The 23366-nt window shown below is 41.6% G+C and overlaps 1 long non-coding RNA gene across 1 annotated transcript in view; it reads right to left on the bottom strand.

Annotated features, from left to right (window-relative positions):
• LOC142249322 (uncharacterized) overlaps window positions 1–20181 on the bottom strand; it is a 126579-nt gene extending 106398 nt beyond the window's left edge. Inside the window, exon 1 of the long non-coding RNA XR_012725030.1 lies at window positions 20068–20181. This is a non-coding gene — a long non-coding RNA (uncharacterized LOC142249322). The remainder of the gene's footprint in view (window positions 1–20067) is intronic.
• Between the last annotated feature and the right edge of the window lie 3185 nt (window positions 20182–23366).

Below are 23366 nucleotides of genomic sequence, written 5' to 3'. Positions count from 1 at the left end.
TCATTATACTCTGCCATCAAAGTTATTTCTGCAAAAAAAAGGAATAGTAGTATGCAAAATGTGACCATTGAGTCCTGACCACAGATAGGTGAACTGACGTTCTGGACCCCTATTTCACCGATTAGTGGCAATTTTTGGGATGAAAGACTCAATGACTACATATTTATCACCTCTCTTATGAGTTGGCGATGAATTTAATTTGTTGCAAAACCCCTTTGATGATAGCAGTGCATAGTTTTCTGTAAGTAATAGTGATGAGAGATTGTGCTCGGACTGCTCAATACTCGATCAAGCATCATGGTGCTCGAGACTTTGTACTCAATCGATTATCTTACGGGTGCTCGACTCTTCACTCAGTCGGTCTCTATTATACTTGGTACTCAAGTTGAGCCCATCTGAGTTTCCAACCTGCAAGCTTTAAGTACCAAGCACTTGAGGATTTTAAAATAAGAAGGCACAGGGACAGGAAGGAAGCTCACTGATGTTTCTGCAGACCCACAGGTACACAAACATAGCTGGCAACCACAAAACAAGAACAAATTTGGAAGGAAAGTCCAGCACCAAAATACCTCTTAATTAAGAGTTTCCTCTTTAATCAAAATTCACATACATAATGCCTTAAAAACGTGTAAATACCCATGATGTGGGACCTATTAGGCCCCCGGCTTACGTGTTTCGGAATATGAGTAAGGATGGGTACATCATGGATATCTACATGTTTTTAAGACACTGTGTGTTACGGGGGGGGGGGGGACTGGCAGATTAGGATAAGAGGGTGTATATCCCAATCGCCAGTAGGGGTCCACCGTGCTCCAGATGACAAAGGAGCTGATGACAACCCGAAGGTTAGGAGGAGAATACAGAGTTGTGTGGCTCTGAACTAAATAGGAGCCTGAACCAAGTTAAGTAACACTTGGATCAGGAGACTGTGAAACCTGTTGGCATCACAGGGTCAACACACCCAGCCCAGGAACTCCCTGTTAACGTCACAGGGGTCCTGGGGTACGCTGTCCGTGCGCGTAGAAGGCACAACCGGACAGGTGGCGCAGCAGCCGCAGCCCAGTTAACTCCACTGGGCTACACTAGCAGGACTGGACAGTAGGAGGGAAGCCCCATCGTGCCCAGTCATGGGTGTCTTGACGTGGCTGGCACCAAACGCCTATCCCTACCTACTGCTTACAATCTAACAAGCTGTAGCCGCAATGGGCTCTATACATGGAGGTGTGCTAACCACAAGCATATGAGAAGAGCATATAGCAATATATAAGCACAAGCAATAGCAGAGTGCCATGTCATCAGTGACATCACCAGCGGCCTATTCGGAACCACCATGTCACTGATGACCTTATGGCAGCCTCGCCTCAAACACCTCACCAGTGAGATGCCAGGTCATAGGGGCGGGCCTCTGCGAGACAGTCCGAAGTGGACACATCGTCAGGACACCTGATGCCTGCCAGTCTATCAGGCCCTGCCACCTCACGGACATGCCCAGTGAGGTCCTTACCGGACCTAGCCTCTGATGCACTAAATGCCTAAGTATGCTCAGTAGCCTGAACAATAGTCTCAGAAATCAGACTATCTGCCTGAGCATGCTCAGTAGGCAGAACACAGGACTTAGACACGGCATGAAGTCCAAGTAACTGTGCAAAGAAGCTTTTCACATTAAGTGTGGGAGCATTCTCAGTAGCCTGAACTGAGGAGTAAAGGGTGCTTTACACGCTGCGACATCGCTAGCGATAGCCAGCGATGTCGTGCGCAATAGCACCCGCCCCGTCGTACGTGCGACATTTGGTGATCGCTGCCGTAGCAAACATTATCGCTACTGCAGCATCACATGCACATATCTTTTCAGCGACGTCGCTGTAACCGCCGAACAATCCCTCCTTCAAGGGGGAGGTGCGTTCGGCGTCATAGCGACGTCACTGCGGCGTCACTAAGCGACCGCCCAATAGCAGAGGAGGGGAGGAGATGAGGGGCCGGAACATGCCGCCCACCTCCTTCCTTCCTCATTGCCGGTGGACGGCAGGTAAGGAGATGTTCGTCGTTCCTGTGGTGTGACACGTAGCGAAGTGTGGTGCCGCAGGAATCACGAACAACCTCGCTATTGACCAGACGATTTTTGGTAAATGAACGACGTGTCACAGAGCAACGCTTTTTAACTCTTTTGCGATCGTTTAAGGTCGTTCATAGGTGTTACACGCTGCGATGTCGCTAACGACGCCGGATGTGCGTCACAAACACCGTGACCCCGACAATATATCGTTAGCGATGTTGCAGCGTGTAAATGGCCCTTTAGTCTCAGAAATTACACAATCAGGCTGAGCATGCTCATTAGGCGAAACACTGGACTTAGGCTCTGGCTGGGGTAAATCAGCACCGCTTCTCCACACTTAAGGGTGCTTTACACGCTGCGACATCGCTAACGATATATTGTTGGGGTCATGTCGTTAGTGACGCACATCTGGCACCGTTAGCGACATCGCAGCGTGAGACACCAATGAGCGACGATCAACGAGCGCAAAAACGTGAAAAATCGTTGCTCGTTGACTTGTTGTTCATTTCCTTAATATCGTTGCTGCTGCAGGTACGATGTTGTTCGTCGCTCCTGCGGCAGCACACATCACTATGTGTGACATCGCAGGAACGATGAACATCTCCTTACCTGAGTCCACCGGCAATGAGGAAGGAAGGAGGTGGGCGGCATGTTACGGCCGCTCATCTCTGCCCCTCCTCTGCTATTGGACGGCTGCCGTGTGACGTTGCTGTGACGCCGCACGAACCACCGCCTTAGAAAGGAGGCAGATCGCCGGCCACAGCGACATCGCAGGTAAGGTAAGTCCGTTTGATGGGTGTTCACGATATTGTGCGCCACGGGCAGCGATTTGCTTGTGTCACACAACCGATGGGGGTGGGTACGCTCGCTAGCGATATTGGTACAGATATTGCAGCGAGGAAAATACCCTTCCTGGGTGTAACTGGAACCACAGCTTGCGGCTATGGCGCCGCCTATTCATAACACTGTTTATGTGAATTTTGAATAAAGAAGAAACGAAAATTTTAAGGAATATTCTGGTGCTGGACTTTCCTTCCAAATTTGGACTCGAGTATTTTAGTCCTTCCTCATCACAAGCAAGTAACAGCTTTTGTATGCACAAGTTTTTACACCTTGGACTCTATGTTGAGTGAAAGACAAATGCTGGTATTTAAAAAATAAAAACGTAAAAATGTTGCAAAGTGCTTAGTTTTCTCCTTACTAATTCAGTGCCGTTACTATTCAAAGTTGGAGGTGTCAGAAGTCTAAAGACAAATCTTGAGAAAAATGTCATAAAATTGTAACACCAGCTTCACACCAATTCTGTCTCTTTGTTCCAACATTTTACAATGCTTTGACATTTATTAGATATTTATAATTTATAGAGCAGGTACTCAGAACAGGTTACAACCCAATAGACTGTTCACAAGTTTATTAACCCTGGCACAAATTCATAAATTAACGAAAGAGCTCAATGAACCTACAAAAATGATTCTTAGAAAATAAAATGCTTTTAGAGATTACAGCGTACAGATGAGTCAGTGACCATTACAAATGAAATACCACGTCATCTTATCACATGTACCATAGAAATACAATATCAACATTATTAGATGTTCATAGAGAGAACTTGTTCTTACAGAAGATAAAGGGTTAACAGCCGCCTCATCACACTTATTCTACTTAGTTACAATTCAATGTTTGTCAAAAGTCATCGCCCTTACTAATATTTCTTTTTATTTATTGATTTATTCCCTCTTGTATATTATTTATTGCATTTTACTTATTTTATTTTTCAAATGCCTATTTTTTTGTATTAAATTACATCAAGTACGCAAAAAAGGACAAAGGAAAATTGACTCAGGGCTGACAACCTACAAAGAGCTCTCTTATTTTCCTACTTCCACCCTCCACACAAGACCAATTAGAATTGAAAATGTGGTGTTGATTTAATGCATTTGAATCTATAATAAGTTCTTGAAGAAAGATGTCATTGAAACGAGCGCTCTCATGTGAATAAGACATTAGCTGTCATTGGGGAGTCGTCATTGCATAAAAGGAAAACAGAGCGCGGCAGAAGAAATTCACACAAAAATAAGCTGAGAAACATACACTTCTATAAGTTCAAAGGGCTGCACAGATTGGATGACGGTTGTTTGAATAGATGTTATTTGTTGATATGATCATGAATGATCATTGTATGGTAAATGCTGCCAGGGAAGTACTGCTGCTAGAGGTACCAGCTCTTTTGGGTTTTGCATTGTAAAAAGTGAATGTGATCCAAAACATTTTGCTAAATGCATAAATAACTAGTGAGATAAATGTTCACTATAGCTGTACTACAAAAAAACGTCCACCATGACTACAGTTTACTGTTTTGGAACCATAGCAAACCATCAGCTTTCCTTGAAGACGTCATACACAGATAAGACTGCCTCTATATAGGAGTTGAAAGTTTTACTATAGTTACTTTGTAGGTAAGGGGCACATATAATCATTATGAAAAATAAATCCAAAACCAGAAGGAATAAGAGTAGAGATGAGCGGACCCATGTATGGTCGAGTTTGTTGGGTTCTGCCGGACATGTTAAAAGTTAGTATTGTGACTTAAGGCCGCTTTACACGCTGCAATATCGGTACCGATATCGCTAGCGTGGGTACCCGCCCGCATCTGTTGTGCGACACGGGCAAATCGCTGCCCGTGCCGCACAACATCGCCCGGACCCGTCAAACCACTTACCTGCCCGGCGACGTCGCTGTGACCGGCGAACCGCCTCCTTTCTAAGGGGGCGGTTCGTTCAGTGTCACAGCGACGTCACAGCTGCGTCACTGAACCGCCGTCCAAGAGAAGCGGAGGGGCGGAGGTGAGCGGGACGTAACATCCCGCCCACCTCCTTCCTTCCGCATTGTGGCCGGGAGGCAGGTAAGGAGAGGTTCCTCGTTCCTGCGGTGTCACACGGAGCGATGTGTGCTGCCGCAGGAACGAGGAACAACTTCATTACTGCTGCAGTAACGATTTTTGAGAATGGACCCCCATATCACCGATGAGCGATTATGCACGTTTTTGCAATGATGCTAAATCGCTCATAGGTGTCACACGCAATGGCATCGCTAATGCAGCCGGATGTGCGTCACCAATTCCGTGACCATTTGCATTAGCGATGTTGTAGCGTGTAAAGCCCCCTTTAGACTTGACTTGAACTTGTTCCTGGACCCCAAAACCTCATATAAGTCAATAGGAACCCAAACTAACAGGCTCAACTCGAGTAACAAGTATAATGGAAGTCAATGTTTGAGCAGTATGGCTCTCTGCCCACATACAGCCAGCAATAAACAGAGCATTTCCGGTGGAGGGTGGGCAGAGGGTTTTTTTTGGACACATAGTATCTGAAAGTGTGGTTTAGACCCCCAGTGTAAGCCATTCAGAGACTGCAAGTGGCTCTCACAGGGCTAGGCACTGAACGTATCCGAGCAAGCACACTGATGCTCGATAGAGTGGTTAGCATACGAACAGCACCCAAAGTCGGACATGAACTTTTTTTAAAAGACTGTGTTTGTGTTCAAGCCTTTGACCTGGAACCTTTACAGTTCAGGCTCGCTCATCTCTAAACAAGAGTAGAGATAGAAAAAAGTCACTTTAAAGTCATTAACATCAGTTATAACCTCATGACTTGGGGCACTGGGGCATGATAAGAATAAACACGGAAGACAATCCTAGCTCAAAACAGTTTTGCTTTGAAGGGGTTACTCAGGCTAGGGGATAAAATCTGCAGTCACTCTATGTAACTGCAGACTTGTGAATCTTCACATTGCAAAGTCAGGATCCTCCGTTGCTAACACCAGGAGTAGTTGGTCATGTGACACATTCTGACTGGACACATCCGACAACGCTCAGTTCACTTGTATTGAGTAAGGCCTCTTTCACACGTACGTGCCTCCGGTACATGTTTGGCAGTTTTCTCACATACCGGAGACACATACACACGTAGACCTATGTATTCCTAAGGTTTTGGACACACGTAAGTATTTTTGCACGGAACGTGTGTCCGTTCCGTTACCGTACTTACGTGTGTCTGTGTGTTTCTCACGGCAACATGTCCGTTTTCGCTCCGGCATCACAGGTGTCACACGGAACGCCAGCGTGTCACACATAATGCAAACGGACCACGCGGATGTGTTCCGTGTGACATGCACCGGAGAAAAGACATGTGTCTGTGAGAAATAAAACCAAACCATTAGTGACCTTCTCCTGCCCAGCAGTCTCTGCCGCTGCTGTCACTTGCTGCCAACCGCTCATTATGCTCATTGAATATGCACTTCACTGCGGCCGGAAGCAGCAGCAGCGGGGAGTCGGCAGGACCGGAGCCCGAAGATCAGCACCACGGACAGTGACGCCAGGGACAGGTGAGTAGAAAGTTCCCATTCTCCGTGTGTTATCACGGATAACACACGGAGAACACACGTGTGCCATACACACGGCACATCGAGGGCAATACGCACCTTTGACACGTCCGTGAAAAACTTGCGTCATTTTCACGGACGTGTGAAAGAGGCCTAAGGCTGTGCTCATCTAGTGGACACGTAACCGCATGTATGCAATTTTCATACTTGCAATGACGTGTCCACCCACCTCTGGTGCTGGAGAATCCTGATAGTGCGAACCTTGCTTGCTGTGAGATTTCACAAGTCTGCAGTTACATAAAGTGCCTCAGGTGGCAGGTTCAGTTAGTTCAGCCACCGCCATGAATGATCTCAATGGAAACACAATAACATGAACATTGGTGATATAAACATTGTATAAATAAACATAAATACAAAGTAACTAAACACATAAACACAGTGACTGTGACTTTTAGTGCAAGTCGCCAATGCACCCCAAATTTAGCAACCCAGAAAATGAAATGTTGTGGTGGAGCACAAGCCATATCACTTTTTTTCTATTCAAGTTGTCTATAACGCAGCATCTAATTTTAGGTAATACGTTTATGGGGAAAATGTGGCCCGTATATAGCAATTCTGGGATCTATATTGGGCATACATTATATTTTAACAGCTTTCAGCTAAGAAACACATTTTGAATGGTCCCACTATTGTGTGATTCCTCAGAGTACATAAAATAATCGCAGAAATTATTTCAAAGGGATAACACAACTCCGTGGAGATTTATTCCATGAGCCTTTACATTTTCGCGGTTGCTCCTTAGGGTCAGTTACAAACATAGGCACCATGTACTGTCGTTAAGGAAACAGTGGACATTTTAATCTTTTGTAAAGAATCTTCAATAAAACATTAATTGAATTTTGGTGTTTCTTGGGAAAGTCAAATGATATAAATGTCTATTATAAATTACAATTAATCAATATCCTCCCATCTAAGTTTTAAGGTTAAGATACTTGGGATTCACCTATATTCTAGTCCCACTTAAAGCGCACTAATCACCAGGATTATCCTATATAACTTAAAGCCAGTGCTATACTGGCGCTATCAGACTGATTCTATACATACTTTTAGTTGTGAGATCAGATGTAAAGTTTATGAAACACAAGCAAGTAAAGTTTGTAAAAAAAAGACAGGCTTTTGATTGGCAGCAGCTGACAATCAGCTGATAGCTGGGATAGGATGTAATGGTTATTCTCGCCCTCTGCCTGTTGTTCCTCCCCCTATCTTTTATTTCTGCTAATTCTATTAAAGAAGCGTTTTACTAATGGTTATGGCTCGAAGGACCTTTTTTGAAGTGCTGGAGACCATTCACAATTTTGCTTGTTATTGTTCTGCCTGAGGCTAGGGTAGCTTCGTGCAACAACATCGATCCTGACTTGGACCATAGAAAGTATGAGCTGAACTTTTTTCTATTTTCTGCACTTGCTGATGTCATACCCATGTGAACAGAAGAGGGGGGGGCTCAGTCAACATAACTGATATCAGGAAGCAACATTGTTTTTCTCTAGGCTGAGGCCCCGCCCTTTATGGTCACATGGCTATGACGTCAGCAAGGTCCTTCTAGCCACTTTGATTTAGCCGCAACCATTAGTAAAATGCTTCTATAATTTTATTACCATAAATAAAAGATAGGGGGAGGAACAACGGGCAGAGGGGCGGGAATAACTGTCAAAACCCACCCCAGCTATTAGCTGATTGGCAGGTGCTGCCAATCAAAAAGCTGCTCATTTTATAAACTTTACTTGCTTGTGTTTCAAAACCTATACATCCAATCGCACAACTAAAGGTCTGTATAGAATCAGCCTGATAGTGCCAGTATAGCACTGGTTTAAGGTTATATAGGAAAATCCTGGTGATTGGTGCGCTTTAAGTGGCAGCTGCTGCAATCAACAAGCTGCTCATTTTACAATCTTTACTTGCTTGTGTTTCAAAACCTATATATCCTAGCTGACAACTAAAGGTGTGTATAGAGTCAGCCTGATAGTGCCATTAAAGCACTTGATTTAGGTTTTATAGGAAAATCCTGGTGATTGGTGCGCTTTAAGAGGCAGCTGCTGCCATTCAAAAAGATGCTCATTTTACAAACTTTACTTGCTTGTGTTTCAAAACCTATATATCCGAGCTGACCACTACAGGTATGTAGAGAATCAGCTTGATAGTGCCAGTATAGCATTGGCTTTAGGGTTTATAGGAAAATCCTGGTGATTACTGCGCTTTAAAAGCAGTTTACTGCCTTCAGTAGAATGATGAGTATGGACGCTAAACCCCTTTTGTGCCTACAATACGTGGTCTTTCAAAAACATAAAGCATTTCATTCCCTCTTTTTTTGTCAAGCAGGCGGTGGCGCTTTACAGCAGCCATCTGTTAAAACAGGACAAGGCACATTTTTGTATTTATGTGATGTGTCATGTTACTTAAGTTCACAATATGTGCAAAAAAAGAAAAAAAAAAAAACAATACTGAAAACAGTCACAATATTCTTAAATGAAAAGCCCGCCTTCATCATTTCTGAAGGTTCTGAAATCTTTGTTTCTCTTGCACCACTGAAGCACAAAGTGAAAAAAAACAAGCTGCTGGGAATAAAAGAGCAAGTCTCCCTACACAGACAGCGAGGAGCGGGACTGCTGAGCCAGCAGAAAGAGCTCATTTTAATCTTTTATGGCCCACTGCAAATAAACTTTAGCAGATTCATTTTATGCGTGCAATACAGCAAATGAACAAGCTCCCTATTATTCCGACAGTTCCTTCACTACGAAGCCTGAGCATATTCATTCAAGATGTGAACTTTATAACTTTTAGTTTTCTTGATTTATTTCATCTTCCGTGTACTGATATATTTTATTCCACCAAAACATAAAGATGCAGTTGCCAAATGCCTTATTTTTTGGGATCAGTGACAATCATTTGCCGCTAAGGATGTCTTCTCTGATCAATAAGAACAATAAAAAAAGCAAAAATTATGCTGAAAAAGTACTGTATTCTCCAAGTACCCCTTTGATAAGCTATTCTCCAACTGCCCCCTTGATAAGCTATTCTCCAACTGCCCCCTTGATAAGCTATTCTCCAACTGCCCCCTTGATAAGCTATTTTCCAACTGCCCCCTTGATAAGCTAGCACATGGGTCATAGGATCAAACACTTAGCAACACAATAGCCTAAAAAAATCCTCTTAACACTTGGGACTTGCTCACGTGGTTTTGCCATACGTTTACTGCATATTTTCAAGGGTAAAAATTGCTGCAATTTACAGGATCAGCAAATTGAATGAAATTTTTGAAACCTCATGCACATTGCTGCTTATTTTTTTTGCAGATTCTCACCATCAATGTTTTTTTTATTTATTTCTTTAAATCATCTCAGTTCACAAGCAAAAAGGCATGTAAAAGCATAAAAAGCACATGTATCGTACCCACTTATTAGTACCAACACGAGAGTTTTTAAACTAAACTTTCTTGCACCAAAAACCAAACGTCTGCAAACACCCATAAGGCTTTGTTCGTACTCTGTGTTTCTTGATGCTTTTTTTTTGGTGCAGTTTATTGAACCAAACTGCATGTCTATCCTTATGCCAGTAAAGTCAGTAAGAATTCAGAAATGCTGTGCGCACGTTGCTTATTTTTTACTTGCAGTTTTGGGTGCAGAAAAAAAGAAGTCAATTGTTGGTGTGTTTTATAACCTTTCTAGCCATTGATTTCACTAAAAAAAAAGCATTGCAGAAAAACGCACCAAAAACACACCAAAACGCTCCCAAATATGCATACATGTTTTTGTGCAGAAAATTTCTGAAACCAAAAACTCAGCATGCGCTCATAGCCTTAATGTTATAGGGCTTCCAGTAGAGTTGAGCGAGTACCTAACTATTCGTAATCGCTATACTCATAACGAATAGTGTCGAATACTCGCATATTCATTCTGAATAGTGTGTGTAATACAAGTCAATGGCAAATACTCGCAATGTACCGAGTAACCCGAATGCCGTACTATTCGTGCGAGTAGAGAATAGTACAGCATTCGGGTTACACGTTACATTGTGAGTTTTCCCCATTGATTTGCATTGCACACGTTATTCGGAATGAATACGCGAGTATTAGACAGTACTCGTTATGAGTATAGCAAGTATGAATAGTTAGGTACTCGCTCAACTCTACAACCAAGTCTCCACAATTTTGTCTATATTTTCTATTGCCCACATACACAACTTTACTGTTATATTAAATCATCAATAAACATTTTTCAAAATCTATATAATATAAATTTAAAGTTGATATGTCCATAATGTACCCACTAATCCCATATTCAAACATACTACTAGAGGACATTTTAGCACAAATGTTAATGACTGGTGACTTCTCCATAAGTCCCACCAGAGTTCAAGTGTCTGTGGTTTTCTATGTCTCTTTTGAGTCAGACTCTAATGCTTGTTTGTTTAAAAATCTTGCAGATGTTGAGTTAAGAAAAAAAAAAATTCCAACAGAAAAAGAAAATCATGGTCACCACCACACAGACATCTTATAATAAAATTAAAATAGAAAACCAGTGCCATATGTTTATCATATAATCTGGAAAACACCAGACATATACACTAAATGTGTCAGACCAAGGCCAAGAGAATGTAATCTACAGAAAAGAAGAATAATCAAACTACAATGGAGTAGAAAGATATATGCATTAACGGAAATTTGTCACCATGACAATGTCGCCCAATCTGCAGGCCCCATGTTATAGAGCAAGATGAGCAGAGTATAGTGATATATAGTTTAGTGACAAAGATTCAGTATAACCTGTGTATTAATAATTTATTCCTCAGCTTCTTCTGGGATTCTCTGTCCAGTGGGTGGTTCTAACAGTGACTGACAGCTTTCTTTATAAGTGTGCACACAGATATAGCTGTCAGTCACTGATTGTACCGCCCACTGGACTGAAAACTCCACAAGGAGCTGAGGAATAAATGATTAACCCCTTCAGCCCCCGGGCACTTTCCGTTTTTGCGTTTTTGTTTTTTGCTCCTTTTCTTCCGAGAGCCGTAACTTTTTTATTATTCCGTCAATCTTGCCATATGAGGGCTTGTTTTTTGCGGGACGAGTTGTACTTTTAAATGAAACCATAGGTTTTACCATATATTGTACTGGAAAACAGCAAACAAATTCCAAGTGTGGAAAAACTGCAAAAAAAGTGTGATCGCACAATAGTTTTTGGGATGTTTTATTCACCGTGTTCACTATATGATAAAACTCATGTATCTATGTGATGCCTCAGGTCGGTGCAAGCTTGTAGACACCAAACATGTATAGGTTTACTTGTATCTAAGGGGTTAAAAAAAATTCACAAGTTTGTCCAATAAAAGTGGCGCACGTTTTGCGCCATTTTCCGAAACACGTAGCGTTCTTATTTTTTGGGATCTATGGCTCAGTGATGGCTTATTTTTTGCGTCTCGAGCTGACGTTTATAATGGTACCATTTTTGCGCAGATGCTACGTTTTGATCGCCTGTTATTGCATTTTGCGTAAAACTTGCGGCGACCAAAAAACGTAATTTTGGCGTTTGGAGTTTTTTTTACCACTACGCCGTTTACCAATCAGATTAATTGATTTTATATTTTGATAGATCGGGCATTTCTGAACGCGGCGATACCAAATATGTGTATATTTATTTATTTTTTAACCCTTTAATTTTCAATGGGGGGAAAGGGGGGTGATTTGAACTTTTAGGTTTTTTTTTTTTTTTTTTATTTTTTAAAACTTTTTTTTTTACTTTTTTTTTTTATTTTACTAGTCCCCCTAGGGGGCTATAGCGATCAGCAATCCGATCGCTATTGTCTATCTGCTGATCACAGCAATACAGCTGTAAACAGCAGATTCACTCACTTTGTTTTTCCCTCTGCTCTCGGCCGAGGGAAAACGAAAATGAAAGATCATAGCAGCAGGCGTCATCACATGACCCTGTGCTACGATGGCAACCACCGATAGTCATGTGATAACACATGTGACTTCCGGTGGGGGCGGCGGTAAGTAAGAAACATGGCCGCGCGCATTTAAATCTTGCTGCTAGACTTTGGCAGCAAGATTTAAGGGGTTAATGGCCGCGGGTGGAAGCGATTCCACCCGCGGCTAGCAGGCACACATGTCAGCTGTTGAAAACAGCTGATATGTGTGCCGATCCACGCCGCCTGCCCGCGGCAGGGGGCGGGGCTTAACGGGACACGATCCTGGACGGATAGATCCGTCCAAGGTCATGAAGGGGTTAATACACAGGTTATACTGAATCTTTTGTCACAAAACTACATATCCATATACTCTGCTTTTTCGGCTCTATAACATGGGGCTGGCAGACTAAGCGGCATTCTCATGGTGACAAATTCCCTGTAAATGGATATGATGTAACAAATACATCCCAGAATACTATGTAGCTTTTCCATGGCAACTCTTTATAAGTTACTATGATAAATATGCTATGTGTTTAGATTGGATGACCACACCAATTTTCCAATGGACAATAATGGAAATACAGAGCTTCACCATTTGTCTGCTCTGTACCTCTAACCTTAGTCCTGACATGCTTTGTTGGAAGGGGTGTGGAATTATTTTTTAGAAAGGTCATTAAGTAGAGATGAGTGGACCCGTGGATGTTCAGGTTTGCCGGGTTCAGCTGGACTTTAGTTAAAAGTTCGGTTCGGAACACGAACTTGACCTGAACTTGACCCCTACCCCAAACTCCTTAAAGTCAATGCAGACCCCAACTTCGGTGCTGTAAATTGGTCGTAGTATCTCACTCTCTCTCTGCTCTGCCTTTAACAATATTTTTTAACATACAAACAGCACATGAACTCCAAACTCGGGACACAATTTTTTTTAAAACTCCATGTTCAGGTTCAAGGCCAAGACACCCGGTGTACAGTATGAACCATGAACTATATCGTTCGCGTTTGCTAAAACCTATCATTAGATGATAGATGGGTCACAGTAATCCAGGATCCCCATCTAATTAATATATTGTAATTAATTTGGGTACAAGTTATCAATTCCTCTGCAGCGCCATCCTAAGGGAAATGAAGTATTACACAGCACTTACTGAACTCAGTAGGCTGCTCATACAATACATATGTACCTCCGGCATGAGTGATACTCTTTGTAGCCCAAGTCCATTCTTTCTAAAAGAAATGGTTCTTAAACAAAGTCAATACACTTTTTACTAAGAATTTTTGAGTGTTTTAAAATGGATTTTCTAAACAAGGACTTTGTAACACGTCTATATGACTAAATTGAACGCCTGTGGACACTATGGCTGCATTGCAATCTAAGACCTTTTGTCTTGAATTTCTACAGATATAGAATGCTAATTATTTGTCCATCATAGACTTGGGATATGAGACTTGTAAAATCTCCTACAGAATAATTATGCTCAAATGATCTGGTTCTTATAACTACAAACTCTCCCCCTCTGATCTCAGCAATGACCAATGTAACAAAGAAAATCAACTGCTGGGACCCTGCGTCCATATGACCTGAATACTTCTATAAAGCTCCATCCTACGTTAAGGTGTCCTTCATACCTTTTATTGGGGTATTATCTTTTTTATTTGGTTGAGACATATTTGTCCAATATTACATTGGCAATATTCATTATTCATAATTATGGCATTACGGTTAGCTTGGTTAAAATAAAGATTCATGCCCATCATGTTATATATTGCTAGTCATTTAATCAAGTGGAAGGAAGAAGAGAACCTACTGACCATTTGCAGTGACCTGAAGGTATTATATGCCGGGTGGAGGGAGTTTTTTTATGACCCACAAAGTAATTGGTATATTTCATGAGATCACAACTTCTCATCGTTAATGGTAACTATTGATGGCTGTAATCATGAAAATGTATAAGTAGGATCAGAGATCATAACAAACTTTTATTACCCAATAATAATATTTATTCACTTTTATAGCGCTATTAATAGTTTTAATAATTTTATAGCTCTTTTCATACATCAGAAATACTGCCCCCATAGGCGTTCACAATCTAAGGTCCCTATCAGTATGTCTTTGGAGTGTGTGGGGGAAACTAGAGAAAACCCATGCAAACACGGGGAGAACAGATGTTGTCCTTGGTGGGAATTGAACCGAGGACTCCAGTACTGCAAGACTACTGTGCTACCACTGAGCCACCATGCCACCTGTAAGTCCTTTTAGAAAGATAGATATAATGCTACAGGACATAGAGTGACATTCAATGAAGTCTAATCACCGGTGAGGGATTCGTTGAATCGTTTGATGTTCCTACCCTAGTTTACATGTGATGGAATCCAACCAATAATTATTTTAAGTCCACCTAAAAGACGCAATTATCTGACCAATCAGTGGCATGTTTACGGTAATCAATGATCTGGAACATGTGAACACTTGGTTGTCCCATCATTGGCTCCGGTGAAAATGGTCATAACGGTAAAGAACTCTTTTGTATCCTTAGATTTGAATCACCGTGTACCTGTCTTCTCTGCCTTATTTTCCAGACTCCAGAACAATAATAGATGAGAAAATACCATAATCTGCCAACTTCTGATGTTTGAGGTGACGGAAATAATATTATATATGATTTATTTTATTATTCACAGGAGAAATTGCCAAAGCAAGCGCTGTCTACTACGTCTATGTCTTCAACTTCAACTTCATTCCAGGATCAAAATCATCCAAGTAATGAACTCATAAACCGTTCAGGCACTTGGTACTTGGTTTTCATAAGCAGCAAGAAAATCCATTTATCCCAGAAGCAGCAGCCGTTTACAGAAATGAATAAAATGGCCACGGGCCATAGCTTTTAACACATATTAAAATTAAACAAAATATTTTCAGTTCCTTTCCAAAACAGGTTGTATTTAGATAGATATAGGGCGTGACATTTGTCGGAAAAATGTAAAAGTTATAATTGTATTTTGTGGGTTAAATCTTCTCATTATGAATATGCAATAACATACGTCAGCCAACACAATCAAACAATAGGTTTCTTTATGGTTTCCCATATCTTAGTTATGTTCCTCCCAAAGTCCTCTCCATCCCTCCATGGCTTTTGTACTAAATTCTACCTAGCAGGCATAGAGTAATGAGATCATAGCAGTGAGAAAAGTCATCTGGCTCTGTTTTGCCTCTTGCTTCAATCTTCAAGCAATCCTAATTTTCAGAGGGTCTGCATAACTCGCTGGATGTAATCATTTGATAAAGGAGGAACTTACAGAAGACAGGGGATGAAAGGACTGCATATTTAAATTGACACCATAAAGGCTTTCAAGCCAGCATCTGGTAGCGCCTTATTTATCTGGAAATGTGTTACTGGATGCTGATATTAGCGGAATTATATCAGAATGGGGCAAAATACACCAAGACACTTATCCACAGCACAGTACAGGCATGTCTAATAAAGGACAGACATAGCGCTGACTGTGATCAGGCCAAGAAATGAAACTCTATATCTGGATCATGGATTCTAGATTTGCTACTTTTGTCATATCATATCTCCTATATACCAAATAATATAGACAAAAGGAATTCTCTTCATTTATATCGACCGCGGTAGAAATACAGTGAAAGGTTTGAGAAAAAAGTAGTTTATATACAATATATATTTATATACACACACACACACACTTTGATATAAATACATATATATGCAGTCACAATATATACCTATAGGAACACATACGCATACATACACCCATATTTGCATGAACTTAAACAGTCATATACAGACACATACAAATACACTGACATACAGGCACATAGGGACACATACAGGTATATACACAGAAAAACACACATACCCAGACGCACACACGTCAATATAAACAGAAACCAACTTATAGAGATACACGCATAGACAGACAGATACAAACATGCACAGACATACAAGAGCACACACAAACGTACTCAAACATATATATATATATATATATATATATATATATATATATACAAAGACTAAAGACCTACCTGCATAAATAAATGGACATGCATTCAAACTCACACTGACATACACATGTAAACCCATACAAGTACAGAGACACACACATTCACACAGAAATAAACTCATACATGTAGAGGCATAAACATTTATAAACACAAACATACATAACACACACACACACAAATAAAAAGTCACCCAAAGATACACATGTAAACACACACCTGCATTTGAACTCACAAATACACCCAGACAAACACACTTCACTTGCAACAAAGCAAGTATTAGCATCAGAGAAATCCACATGCATTAATTGCACTTAGTACAATGATGAAAAGATGTTGCAATCTAATGTGTGTCTGTTTAAAACAAAGATCCAAGTTGTCCAGACCAATAAAGAAGTAAGGCAGGGGAGCTATTGATGCTGTTGGGAAAGATAAAGCAAACAAGTGCATCCTTCACTAAAGATGTCTAACTTTACACAAGAACAAAAGACCAGACTGAGGACACAGTAGTTTATTTTGGAGAACAATACCAGCAAGAATCAAAGTAAATTGAGAATCTTAGACAGATAAAAAGGAGATTTTGGAGGAGCACTAATCATATGATGGTCACAGGTCAACTTAATTTAGTGGCACATATACCTTAAAAAACATCTTTATTTATTGACCAAACCATGCTAGAGCTTATTTTTGGGGTATGTCTTATATTCGGGAAAACAGGTTAATGTAGTGAACATATACATTAAAAATCTATCTATCTATCTATCTACCAAATCATGCTAAGGCTTACTTTTGGAGTAGGTCTTATTTTTGGGAAAACAGGTTAATTTAGTGGCACGTATACATTAAAAAATATATCTATCTATCTACCAAATCATGCTAGGGCTTATTTTCGGGTAGGTCTTATTTTTGGGGAAACAGGTATCTATCTATCTATTTATCTACCAAATCATGCTGAGGCTTACTTTTGGAGTAGGTCTTATTTTTGGGAAAACAGGTTAATTTAGTGGCACATATACATTTAAAAATATATCTATCTACCAAATCATGCTAGGGCTTATTTTCGGGTAGGTCTTATTTTTGGGGAAACATGTATCTATCTATCTATCTATCTCAGATAGATATCTTGATGGATATCTCGGTTATCGTACCCACTGCCGAAGCCAATGTGGCTTAATTTTTTAAATTTGATATCAATCACACAAAAATGGGAACATCACTACCAAGTCAGATGGTGAAAACTCAGATTTCAAGTAGACCATGCAACAGTTTGGTTAAAAATGTCAGAGCCAAAAGCAGAACTCTGCCATGTTGGGCTAAAATGTTGCATCGGCATCTTAAAATCCATTTTTACGCCAACTGACTTTAAAAGACTGCCCCGTATTTTTGAATTTTTGTATGTAAGAGGTTTTGGTAATAACCTTGGCAGCCTAGCACCCATCTTTGTATGGAAAAGTACAACTATCCATTGATTTAGCTGTCCATCTAGCTTTCCATCCATGTATCCATCCATCCATTCATCCATCTATCCATTTAGCTATCCATCTAGCTATTCATCAATCCATCCATCTATCCATCCATCTATCTAGCTATCCATCTATCTAGCTATCCATCCAACTATCTATCCATCCATCCATCTATCTAGTTATCCATCTAGCTATCCATCCATCCATCTATCTAGCTATCCATCTATATATCCATCTAGCTTTCTATCAATATATCCGTCTTTCCATCCATCTATCAACCTATCATCAAAATTCCAAAAGGAGCTATCCTTGTCTTAGTGCAAAATCCCAAGCGCCACTGTTGAAGGACCCTACCCAGGCGAATAAAAAAAAAAAAAAAAAAAAAAAAAAAAGAAAAGGGCGCACTTCAAAGGCTTTGAGGAAAAAAGAAAGTGGATCTTTTGGAGGACTGATGAGTAAAGATTCACTTTTTTTCAGTTCACCTTGGAAGTGCTGCCTTATTTTTATTTTTCGTTTGTCTCAGTCTCCAATAATCTATTACCATGTGTATATAAATTATATAATAGAAGATACCAGCTAATAATTCGACAATGTGAAATCCCGTTGTGCAACATAGGTACAATGTGAGGATTCACAAGCATTGAGGCAGTGTCTGCTTTCTGGTTAAACATTAAGTCTGGGTGCATGGCTACATTCCAGACAGTCTGAACCTCTACGGATCACTCTGTCGGCATTCAGGTGTCTCCAACATAGTGGGTGATGGAAGGGGGTGGGGGAAGGCAGACGGTAACACTAAACAGACAAAGAAAAGAGGAGGGAGCTGCAATATATGGATTTAAGTAATCATTCTCTTTTATTTTTCAGGCGAGTTCATTAATATGGGGACTTCAATTCCTAAATGTAATGATATCCACGTGATTCTAAATTTGTCTAATATTTGTACATAATGTGTAATGCACATGTAAAATGACAAGCATAACTGTCCTAATTTTTCTGATCTCTCCCACTTTATTATTTCCACAGGTCTAACAATTTCCATCATTGCTCAATGCAACCACTCCCTATATTACATCATGTTCTCTATTGATCTGCTAGAAGCCCTTCTAAGGTATAAAACAACAATACACAGTGAGTAAAACAGCCTCATTATCATTGATATCTTTGCCACAATAAGCATGTGAAGTTGACCTAAGAAATATTTTTGCATATATTCAAGACGGAAATGATCGATAGTAAAATCTTACACAAGAGTAATACTTTCTTAAAGAAGAAGATACAGTATTAGTAAACTGCTATATACAATACAGGCAAGGAAATTCGAAATCAAGCTACTTTTCAACTGCCGATTGGCCATCAATTCTAACCTTAACCTGAAATTGTGCTGATACATGAGACAGCTTATAGGATATTTAGTAATGAAATCAATAATGTATTGGGAATTACTTTTAACCCTTGTCTGGTACCATGAAAAAAAAAATCACTAGTTGTACCAATCTGCATGGGGTCACATTGACCCCATGGTACCAGACAAGGGTTAAGACCTGTTACTTGTGTCTTCTTTTTTTAATATTTGTGTTTATAACCATAAAGTGAATAAACAAAAACAAAACCCCTAATCCATGAACTCATTGTTGCGGCATTACGCACACGTACAACTTGTACCACAATGTACAATACCATACTACACCCCGATATGTTACAGATTGCGCACAAGGGTTCACTTTTATTTTGAAAAATTAGAAAACTAAAATAAAAAGCACACAAAGCATATAACAAAGTTCATGTAAAAGCAATAAAAATCTATTATTTATTTATTTACTTATTCATATTTATCAATAAAAATAAATTCAGGTCATTTAACTCTATTTCTGCCAGGACGACCTAGTAAAATTAGGATTAATAATCATGTGAATGGAATGATTAGAAGGATAGACCCTGACATACTTTGTGGAGAAATTACCGATTTCTGTATAACAGGCCCACCTGCTAACAAATGAGTTCATGAAACAATGTTTCATTGACTTTCTCCATTGAGAGGTTCCTGATGTCCATGCCCTGGATGGATGAGTCTTGTGTACTGAGCCCTGCTCTGATTTTGTACAGCTTCAATAAAATAAATCTCTTTCCAATAAATAATAACGACTAAGTATTATCTATGAAGAATATATTTAAAGGATTGTACTTACGATTTATTCTGTCCATATAGGTTCGACCGGCAGTCCAGCATTGAGGAAAAGACCAGGGTCGGCTGGAGACGGGGATTGTGCATCTCTGAGAACTGCAGACCTTACATGAACTGGAGATTTTTTTTTCTGTCTTCTGAAAAGGCAGCAGCAGGAGAGGAGGGGTGGACGTTAGCACATGACACACGCCAGGCCTGAACATTGGCTGCACTCACACACATAAAGCCAGCACCATTGGCCAACTTAAAAACTCTGAGCCTCAGGGGATCCTCCTATTAAAGATTTTTTTTCCCTGTGTGTTGAAGAATGACTGGAGGAATTTTCTCATTGTAGAAGTTCCACTTGGCTTACAAAATCACAACAGTTTAATGTCTGGCGCTCTGCGAGGAGAGGAGATAAAGAATGCTTCTAATTTGACTTTGCATCACTAATAGTCTTTCTTATTTAAAGGGCTGATGATACATTTTCCTCCCTTCATCCACCTGCCTGCCTGGCACAGAGGAAAAAGCAATGTTTTCAGCACCACAACCCTATAGTAGCCCACAAGTGCCATAAACCTGGTTCCCTTCTCTATAAATTTGTCACCGTAGTTGTCTGTCGGGTGATTTAGAGCACAGGACACAATAAGAGTAATGGCATTTCTTGAGATTTTTTGTTGCAATTCTCCAAGTGCAACACTGTTACCTACGTAGACTTACAGTTCAAGTGCAACACTGTTACCTATGTAGACCTACAGTTCATTGACACCGGGGTAATGAAATGCTTTTAGAAGTGATTTGTTAAGACGCGTGACAAATAGTTTTGACCCATATGTTTACTTGTTTGTGCCTTGTTTTTTCTGTTGAGAAAGCCAAGTGGTCTGGTGCAATGAATCTGGTTTCCAGTACAGCTGAATGTCAAGGTTATGCTACAGGGTTACACTTCTGCCAAAGATTGGTATACAAAGATCTAGAGGAGATGAAGGAATGAAATCTGAATGCTTTGATGTGATCATGGTGGGGTGGGCTGGGCAAGGGGGCAGAAAGGAAAATGCCCCCTGGGCCGCTCCCTCAGCAGCTGTCAGGGCTGTCTGTTTCTTCTTCGGCACTCTGCATGACGGCCATCACTTTAATTTTTAATTTGCTCCAGACGGATACTTCTGAGGTCGGGTTGGGACCTGTATTGTCGCAGGAAATGAATGGTGAGGAACATCCGATTCTTTACCTGAGTGGGAAACTCTCTTCCTGTGAAAAAAAACTATGCCATTGAAGAGAAAGAGTGCTTAGCCATCAAATGGGCTGTGGATATCCTGAAATGTTATCTGCTCGGTCAAAAGTTAAAGCTAGTGTCAGATCTTGTGCCCCTGAGGAGGATGAGAGAAAGAAAGGGAAAGAATGCCGAGGTGACCAGGTGGTTTCTAGCACTCCAGGACTTCAACTTTCATGTACAGCATGTACAGGCTCGGGAAGTTACATGGAAAAGCAGATGCCCTGTTGAGGCCCCCCTATTTAGTGTCTGAAGATGCCAAAACCCCCAGCTTTGGACAGGGGGATATGTAAGGGTCACTGATGAAATACAAAAGGGGAGGTATGTGTCACTGAGATTATTAGTCTCAGTGATTTGTAGCCTCAGTGATGCAAACTCAGAGGTATGCTTTGGTATGCTAGTGTCGCGGGCGGGGGCGCAGACCACGGCAAGGGGAAGCTATTCGAGATGCTCAGATCCGGGATCGTGGCTGTGGCTCGAGTAGCAGCCGGATCCGGGGCTCTTGCAGCAGCCCGTCGCACACAATGTAATAAAGGGGGGTTATTTACAAGGGAGAGTTTGTCAGGGACGCCGCCCGTGGGTTGCGGTGATAGTTAGTGACACCGCCTCTGCCTTGGTATGGGGCACCCAGGGCTGATGGAGCAGGGCAGCAGGATGGTATCCCCTCCACGGGTAGGGGAGGTGTTGTCTCGAGGCCCAGGTGTAGGTGGAGTGCAGTGCTGGGGCACAGTCTGCAGGTTGGATGGGATGATACCACTGTACTCACAGTTTTTGAATAAGTCCCACAGACTCCAAATAGTAAAACAAGCACCGGATACCGGTAGCCTCCGGAGGAGTGTGCTCGGGTCCCGCACACTGGTGAACAGAATAGGGGCCCTTCCTCCTGCACTTCTAGTTTGGGGTCTCGTGTCTTGACTAGTCCACATGGAACGGGAAAAGTCCACTCCCAGTGTCTTTGCTGTGGGAGCTGTTGACCGCGAGATCTCACCCTTGGGATTTTTGCAGGCACTTGCAAACGCCCTATCCCCCGCGTTGGTCTTCCGTCTCGCTCTATCTGGGCTACCCGTGATACAAGATCTGGAACCTTTATCCCTGCTGGCTAATTGACAAGGTGCTTGCAGCTGTCCTCGACCTAGAGCCCAGGTACCCCGACTGTGTATGGCCTCTGGATCGGATTCCCGCTGTCGGCACCGGCGGGCTACAACCCTGCCCCGGTCCACTTAAGGTCTCCCTCGACTAGATCTCCGTCGCCTGTGGCCATGCTCTGCCGTCTGCCACCTATTCAGCTCAGGTAGTTCAGTAGTTAGAGAGCTACAACCCCCAACTATCACTTCACTCCTCTCACTTCCTCTGCTTACTCAGTTCAACTTCTCCACTCTACTGTCTCCACAACTCAACTGACATGTTCCCTCCCCTGACACCTCAGGACCCCTAGGTGGGTGTCATCCATCTGCCTGGCCCTGTCCACTGGTGTGTCCCTATTGTCCTGGGGGGTGACTAGGCTTTGTGACTGTTGTTTGTACCTGTGTGTGGTGTTGTGTTGGTAGGACAAGGAGGAGAGAGTCCTGCATCTGGAAGATGGATGCAGTCTCCTGTGACAACCTGATTTTGTCAGGGCGTCACAAAAGGTACTGAGAGGGTTAAATAGCTTTTACAAAGGCCAGATTTTTGTGAACAGCAAAAGAGATGGATGGAACGGCTGTTCATCATATCTCTATCTTAGGCCCCCTTCAAACGCACGTGAAAAAAACGAACCGTTTTTTCCCAGACGTATTAAAGGGGTGGTTTGCTCCCCATATGCTGTGTTTGTGGCACATGCTTGTTCTCCGTGTGTGATACGTAATAACAGACGGAGAATGGAAAGTCCCACCTTACCTGATACTTCCGGTGCTGTCTGTGGTGCTGAATGACGTGCACAGGCCACGCCCCGCCGACGCTGCTTCCGGCCCCCAGTTAAGAAGATGCGTTGTTCAGATTCACTGGGGGTTGGATGCAGGCGACAGCCGCGGCAGACACTGCAGGGCTGGTGGAGGTATGTGTTTTTTTTATTTTTACAG

This window comes from Anomaloglossus baeobatrachus, chromosome 8 (assembly GCF_048569485.1).
Source record: "Anomaloglossus baeobatrachus isolate aAnoBae1 chromosome 8, aAnoBae1.hap1, whole genome shotgun sequence".
NCBI classification, from domain to species: Eukaryota; Metazoa; Chordata; class Amphibia; order Anura; family Aromobatidae; genus Anomaloglossus; species Anomaloglossus baeobatrachus.
The sequence above is the reverse complement of the archived record's forward strand: the minus strand, read 5'-3'. Positions and strand labels throughout refer to the sequence as shown.